Consider the following 8,196-nt stretch of genomic DNA (forward strand, 5'->3'; position numbering starts at 1 on the left):
TAACCTTTAAATTTCTAAGCTAGTTTTTAAAAAAAGCCAGCTATTGAAATTAACTTCATCAGAGCCACCAGGGGCTTTACCAGGGGTGGGGCTTTACTTTTCTCAAAGTCTATTCCAGGTCACCTGTGTACCATGGCATTTCTCTTTAACCCCTTGCCTTCAGTGCAGCCACCCATCAGCTGCTGTGCTGTCCTCAGTTCTCATGAAAGTGAAGATTCGTCTTCTGCATGACATCAGCCCCATGTCCCATAGGTTCCCATCAATCAGTATACACTCCTAGTATTTGGAAAGTACTTTGTAAGCTCAAATAAGCTGCACAGATATCAATTAACACATCTTTCAAGCACCTTTCTGATCTCTGTACTTACAGGCAATGCTGTGCACACTGACAGCTAATTATACTCTGCACTGAGGTACTGTCCAACTGGGAAGTAGAACAGAATGGTGGTCCAGGACTCAGTTCTGAAGGCAGATGAGTCTGATTTCTAGCTCTCTTATTGGTTGAATGACTTTGGGTGAGTCATTTATTCATTAGGAGACTGAGTTTCTCCATGAAGGATGAGGGTTAAACTAAAAATTCTCAATAAAAGTCAGATTGTGCATATGATCCTTATCATCATTAATAAAGCCCCGTGCAACTATTACAGCTAGAAAATGTTATGTGATCCCTGTAGGATACACGGCATCATAAAACCACCAGCGGTCAGATAGTGCCTGGCACAGGAGCCACCACCTGCCCGCCCGCATGCCTGGAAAACAATAATAGCTAACTGCTCTTTCTCACTTGGCTGAGACTGGCTTCCCAGTTACCCCCACACTGTTCCAGACAGCAATTTCCGGTCGATGAGAACCAGCATGGGAGCTACTCTCTCTGCTGTTTCCAATCCAGTCCCATCATCCAATGCAAGAGAGAGGGAAGCAGAAGGCCACTGGGGTTTAAATGACCTGCCATAGGTCTGACTCTATGGCCATCCTGGCCCAGAATGTACATTACCTAACTCCTCATGTGGTGTCTTCCATCTCTATCTCTCGAGATGGCCAATACATCTTCAGGGAGATGCTGGGCGGTCCCTTGACACCCTCCTGGTCATCTTCCTCAGGGCTACCAAGACGGGCAACTGCATGTAGCAAATAACTTATAACCTAATTCCAGCAAACCTCCTTCTGTTGTAGGTGAAGGAGGTGGGGGGGGAGGGATTCATTATCTCTTTCAAATATTTTGACTGACGTTGTAGAGATTTACAAACATTCCTATTCCTGGCCGTGTTTGGTTCTCGGGAGCATGAACATTAGAGATTCTCCCAGCCCAGAGAACCTGAACAGAAACTTGTGCAAAGAGCCAAGTGAGTCACTTCAACTGAAGAGGTGAATGTGAGGCGACTGCCCCCAACCCAGGCCATCCCCAGTCTCACTGGCCCATGAGTAAAGCAGGAGCTATGCGGTCCCTGCCGCCAGATCAGCGGCAGTCGGAGGCCATCTGTTTCTGCCGGGCAGGCAGCATCCCAGCATGTGCTGGTTCCAACTGGATTTCTGTGGGGAGGGGAGCGGCGAGGGCCCAGCTGCTGTCAGCAGACAAGGAGGCGCCTTTGCCTCACCTCTGTGCTGGGCACCCTCCATGGACCTGAGTTCCCAGCTGTCCTGCGGTAGAGACTCTCAGTGACTGACTCAGAAAACTAAAAGTGCCGTGCCTCTCAAGGCAGAATTCAAAACGGGTTTTTCTTTGTGGCTGTTTATTCATATCTGCGATAGAGAGAGGGGGGTAGGGTAAAAAAAAGAGATGTATCCTATTTTGCGGGTGGTACCGTCTGGTCGAGATTTTTACTTCCCTCAATTCCACAACATGCCTGGGATCCTAAAAGGGCTTTGAAACAAAATAATAATCGTGACCATAACAGCCACGCATGGCGAAGCACTGCCTCACTGGGCTTCCAGAACTGCAGGCAGCTGTACGCCTTCTCTCAAGGTTAGTCTCCTCCAGGGCAGCGGGGATTGTCATGACAATCCCCGTGGGATGTTCAACACATACTTAAGTGGGACCGACTATTTTCTAGACGAAGTTCGAGGCCCTGAGGAAAAGAGGGCAGGTCCCTGCCTTCATGGAGCTCAGAGTATATTTGGAGGAGGCAGACAAAGAAGGGAATGATACACTTCCAGAGAAAATTAAGTGCTGTGGGGACATAAACCTATACTGTAGGGGAGGCCCACCTGAGATGGGACAGAGAGGGCCCCTCTGCAGAGGTAACTTGTGAAGTGAGACCGCGGGCTGAGAATTAGGAACATACTACCATGTTCTGATATTAAAGCATATTGTGCTATTTTTTTTTAGTCCTGAATTACTGCTATTTTTGTTGCTGTAATACTGTTATTTCAGACATCAGTCAGCAATTTCTCACATCCTTCTGGACTCCTCCCAACCCTCTCCTCTCTCCTTCCCTCCTCTGCCTCCTCACCCATCCTGGATACCCTACTGACAAGGCCTCCAGGCCCCTCCTTGCCACTCAGCTGGGCGGACTCCTCTGGCTGGCCCACTTCCTGCCGGGGAAGGGGAGGAATTAGGTACCCAAGTGGGGCCATCCCTCCAGGATTAGCAAGGAGAGGAATAAAACCAGGGTGAGACTAAGGAAGAGGAAGCACGCCCCCAGAGGGGATGCCAGGAGCTCTAGCAGGGCGGGAGTGGCAGGGTTTAACACCCTCCATGCTTCAGAGACAGAGAAGCTCTATAGGAAGCCCAGACACAGAGGACAGACACTCAGAGAAATACTAACAGATGCCACCAAAGGAAAACTTCCTAGTATGCGCCTGCATTTTTATATTTGAAATGTATTAAATTTATCTGGTGAAAAAAAGTTAAGATTTGCAAACACTCTTATAGTATTATTCCTTGGGATTATGTCAAGTAAACACTAAAAAAACCAATTCTGTCCTTTGGCTCCAATACCACTCCAGGGCAGGGAGTCTAATTTTCGAAAACTAGAAAGAAGCAGAGGAAAAGAATCTCGGTCCAAGGGAACCACAGAGTCAAAGAATCCAAGGCTGAAAAGAGGTGCATGCTCAGGGCTGTTAAAGATGCGATGTGGCTGGACAAGAGAGAGAGTGAGAGATGAGAGAGAGAGAGAGAGAGAGAGAGAGCGAGAGAGAGAGAGAGAGCGCGCGAGCACATAAGATGAAGTGGAAGAATGAGGCGGAGGTCAGGATCATGACCACAGTGGAAACTCGAACACTAAGATCTATAGTGATCCATGCATTCACATACATACAGCAGAAGGAAAGTCAGGTGTGTCCCTGGAAGAGGAAACAGAAAGTTCCTGGCTGTCCCCTCTTCTACTCATTAGGTGACCCCTGCCTTCCAACAGTCCCCAGTGTTAGGGGACACTTTCCCTTGAGTAAATCCCTAGCAGTACTATTGTTGTGTCATGGGGGAGTTCTATTGTTAATTTGATTGCTTTGGGTAGTGTTGACATTTTAACAATATTTATTCTTCTGGTCCATGAACATGGAATGTTTTGCCATTTCTTTGTGCCTTCAATTTCCTTCATAAGTTTTTTATATAGTTTTTCATCATACAGATCTTTTACATGCTTTGGTCAGGTTTATTCCTAGGTAATTTATGTTTTTTTGCACAATTGCAAATGGGATCAGTTTCTTGATTTCTCTTTCTGTTGCTTCATTATTGGTGTATAAAAACGCAATCAATTTCTGTACATTGATTTTGTACCCTGCGACTTTGCTGAATTCAAGGATCAGTTCTAGTAGGATTCTGGTGGAGTCTGTCAGGTTTTCCATGTAGAGTACCATGTCATCTGTGAAAAGTAAAAGTTTGACTTCTTCTTTGACAATTCTGATGCCTTTTATTTCCTTTTGTTGTCTGATAGCTGATGCTAGGAAGTCTAACACTGGCTGTTGTATGGAAACCAATTTGATAATAACTGTATTAAAAATAATAATAATAAATTAATGCACATTGCAACTATCACTGAAACAAATAAAACAAATAAAAAGCAGGTCTGATTATGTTTCCAGCTTGTGAAGTCCCTTTAGTGACTCTTTTACTTTTACAGTTTATTGTCAAGTTGGTTTCCATATAACACCCAGTGCTCATCCCCACAAGTGCCCTCCTCCTTGCCCATCACCCTCTTCCCCTCTCCTCTTCTCCCATCAGCCCTAAGTTTGTTCTCAGTATTCAGGAGTCTCTCATAGTTTGCTTCCCTCCCTCTCCCCAACTATTTTCCCCCTTCTCCTCCCCCACGGTCCTCTGTTAAGTTCCTCCATTTACATTTATGAGTGACAACATATGGTATCTGTCCTTCTCTACCTGACTTATTTCACTTAGCATGTCACCCTCGAGTTCCATCCATGTTACCATGAATGGCCAGATTTCATTCTTTCTCATTGCCATGTAATACTCCATTGTATATATAAACCACATCTTCTTGATCCATTCACCAGTTGATGGACATTTAGGCTCTTTCCATGATTTGGCTATTGTTGACAGTGCCGCTATGAACATTGGGGTGCAAGTGCCCCTATGCATCAGCACTCCTGTATCCCTTGCTCAAACTCCTAGCAGTGCTATTGCTACTTTTTAAAGAGGATCCCCTCAGGGATGCCTTGGTGGCTCAGTTGGTTAAGTGTCTGACTTCGGCTCAGGTCATGATCTTACCGTGGGTTTGAGCCCCGCATCAGGCTCTGTGCTGACAGCTAGCTCAGAGCCTGGAGCCTGTTTTCTACCTCCCTCTCTCTCTGACCCTCCCCTACTTATGCTGTCTCTCTCCCTCTCTCTCTCTCTCTCTCTCAAATAAGTGAAACATTAAGAAAATAAATAAATAAAGAGGATCCCCTCTGAGGAAAGTGACTTGGAAAGCAGGTAGGCTACAGGAAGATCAGCGCATAGGCTGCTGCAATATGCCACGGGAGTGACAGTGAGGGCCTGGCACCCACTGGGGGCGTTTTCCTTCCCATCAGACATTTTGATCTTCTCACTATCAAAGCCAGCCAACTAGCTGGATGGTGTCCACATCAGCACAAAACTCCCACATTCTCAGGTCTGTTACAAGGTGCCAAAGAAAATATAGGGAGATACGGGAAAATCACCTAGAAAAGGCTTCAGCCCCTCAGCTGCCACGTTCCTTTGCCAAACAGTTCCCAGGCATGACACACTGATCAGCAGTGACAAGGTCTGTTGGTGGGACCTTTACCCAGTATTGGACCGAAAAAATAAACATGCCTGTGCAGCCTGGTCAAAGGAAGCTCTGGTGGCCTGCCCCACTGGTAGGGTTTCCTGACCTTTACACAGATTTCCCCTTCTGTTACACAATCCTCTGGGGCCACGAAATGACAGAGAAATGGTCGCAGCATTCAGAAAGGCTGCATGGCCCAAGAGAAAGACACATCCAAGTTCAAATACTCCTGTCACACCTTTACTGTGTGACTTTGCATAAAATACTGTAGGTCTCGAAGCTTTAATGTCATCAAACGCAAAACTGGGCAATTATAATTGCTTTTCATGCCATGGCAAAACTTAAAGGAGAAAATATAAATTAGGAGGCAAGTCTACTATAATAAAAGGCACCAAAAAAAATATTAGTTGTCTTTCCTTTTTGTAGTCACCATTTATTTGCCTTGTGCTTATCTAATAACTACCAGATGCAAGGCCTTGTTCAGAAGCAGGTCATCTTAAATAAAAACAATTAAAAACAACAATACCAATGAAAAACATGCCACACCAGTTGTAATAAGGCAGAATGATATGGGAATACTATCTCAACCTGCTCCTTGAGCAACGAGAATCCCTCCACTCTATTAGAAACCACTGAATCTAGTAGATCTCCAACCTAATGACCATGAGAATCACGTGAGAAACTGATAGAATTGCGCATTTTTAGGTTCCGTTGCCACTCAGACCTATTAATTCCCAGGGTTTACCCAAGTATTTTCACTACATTTTTTTTAAATGAAAAATTAAAAATCTCTCCAGGTGATCCTTGCCATCATGACTTATTTTCTGAGGATAGTTTGGGATCCAGTGACAATATTTGTCTACTTAGACTAGGATTAGGTCAGACCAATCTCAGAGCAGAACCTCAGAGACAAAGACTCATTCCAAATCACAGCTAATAACCAAGAGCGGGATCCCGACATTCCCCTTTTCAAATCCAGACTAATGATAAACGTTAACCTCCACACAAATCCTTCACATTCTAATCATGGCAAAAATTTTCTTTTTTTAAGTTGATTTATTATTTTAAGAGAGAGAGAGAAACATAGTGCGTAATCAGGGGAAAGGTGGACAGAGGGAAAGAGAGAGAATCTTAAAAGCAGGGTCCATGCTGTGAGCACAGAGTCCGACATGGGGCTCAATCTCATGATTGAAATCAAGAGTCAGATGCTTAACTGACTAACCCACCCACATACACCTAATCATGGCAAAATTAAAACAAAACAAAACATAAAAAAAAAACAAAAAGAATGCTGCAGTAATCAACTGTGGGGCAGGTGGTCTAGTCAAGTTCTGACCTCAGCCCAGAAAGACTACTTAGGGGTCAGATAGGCCCCAGCAACCTGCAACACTCAGATGAGTCTCCAGAACTGCCCGGCCTTTGTTTTGCCATGAAAATAGGCTCCAAATATATTTGCAACTTGATACAAAACATGTGTCTTTTTTTTTTCTTGTCAGCCCAAATGACAGGAAAGGCAAGACAAGGAAGAAGATAGAAAAACAAAAAGAAAGACAGACAGAGAGGGAATGAGGGAGGGAAGGAGGGAACGAGGGAGGAAGAAAGGGAAGAAGGAAGGAAGGAAAGAAGAAAGGAAGGAAAGGAGGAAGGGAGGAAGGAAGGGAGGGAGGGAGGAGACATAAAGAAAAACAGAAAAAGAGAAAATAGAGAAGGAAAAGACCCCTGTGCTGGGGAAAAGAAAATCTGGAATAGAAGCTACAGCAATCAAACAAGTAGCCTTAGGAATCCAAGGCTTCCAGAGATTCCAATCTGTTAACTTCTTAAAAACGCGTTAAGTATGTTACATTTCAAACATATTCAAAATTAGAAAGAACAGTTAAGTGAATCCTCATGTACTTATCACCCAGCCTCAGATAATTTCAACTCCTAGCCATCTTGTTTCATCTATACTCCACTCCTACTCTTTTTTTTTAATGTTTATTTATTTATTGTGAGAGAGAGGGTGTGAGCAGGGGAGGGGCAGAGAGACAGGGAGACAGAGAATCCCAAGCAAGCTCTGCACTGTCAGCTCTGGGTCCCACTTGGGGCTGGAACTCACCAAGCATGAGATCATAACCTGAGCTGAGATCAAGAGTTGGATGCTTAACCAACTAAGCCACCCAGGTGCCCCCCACTCCAATTCTTTTCAAATAAATTCCTAACTATGTATTATTTTTCTGCAAATATTTCAGCATGCATCCATAAAATTTAAGGGGGCTTTAAAAAAATCATTGCCATATGATTGTTTTAATTAAAAATAATACCTTCAGGGCACTAGGTAGCTCAGTGGGTTAAGTGTCTGACTCTTGGTCTTGGCTCAGGCCATGATCTCACAGTTCATGGGTTCGAGCCCTGCATTGTGCTCTGTGCTGGCAGAGTGGAACTTACTTCAGATTCTGTCTCTCCCTCTCTCTTCCTATTTCTCTCTCTCTCAAAATAAATAAAGAAGCTTAAAATTTTTTTCGAAAATCCTATAAGAAAACTAATAATAACTTAAAAAAATATTATCTTCATTATCACTAAATAGCCATTCTGTGTTCATATTTCACCTCATGTTTTACTTTTCTTCCTTTAACAGTTGTTTTTTGCAGGAGAGTTCAGACAACTATGTTCATAAGCGATGTAAAGAATTTCCAGAGTTCATTATAGCTCCCCCTCCCTCTCTCTTTTTACTCTCTTGCAAGTTGTTGTTGTTGGAAAAATGAGATCACCTAACTAGCTTTTCATGCCAGAGGGTTTTTATTCTATGTTTCTAAGAAATCTCCCTGTTCAAAGTCTTGAGAAACTTCACTGTATATATATTATATATTATATATTATTGCTGGGCAGTCTTTTTAAAACCAGATTTTCTATCAGGTAAGTATAAAGCAAATCAGAAATAGGCCCTAGAACACTCATTGGACCACTTTCTTACACCATACACAAAAATTAACTCAAAATGGCTGAAGGACTTAAATGTGAGACAGGAAACCATCAAAACCCT

General features: G+C 43.6%; 1 protein-coding gene across 8 annotated transcripts in view; it reads right to left on the reverse strand.

Moving 5' to 3' along the window:
• Nucleotides 1-8,196, reverse strand: part of FGGY (FGGY carbohydrate kinase domain containing) — a 418,690-nt gene that overhangs the window by 288,833 nt on the left and 121,661 nt on the right. The window lies entirely within an intron of this gene.

This window comes from Suricata suricatta, chromosome 8 (genome assembly GCF_006229205.1).
Source record: "Suricata suricatta isolate VVHF042 chromosome 8, meerkat_22Aug2017_6uvM2_HiC, whole genome shotgun sequence".
In the NCBI taxonomy this organism is placed as follows: Eukaryota; Metazoa; Chordata; class Mammalia; order Carnivora; family Herpestidae; genus Suricata; species Suricata suricatta.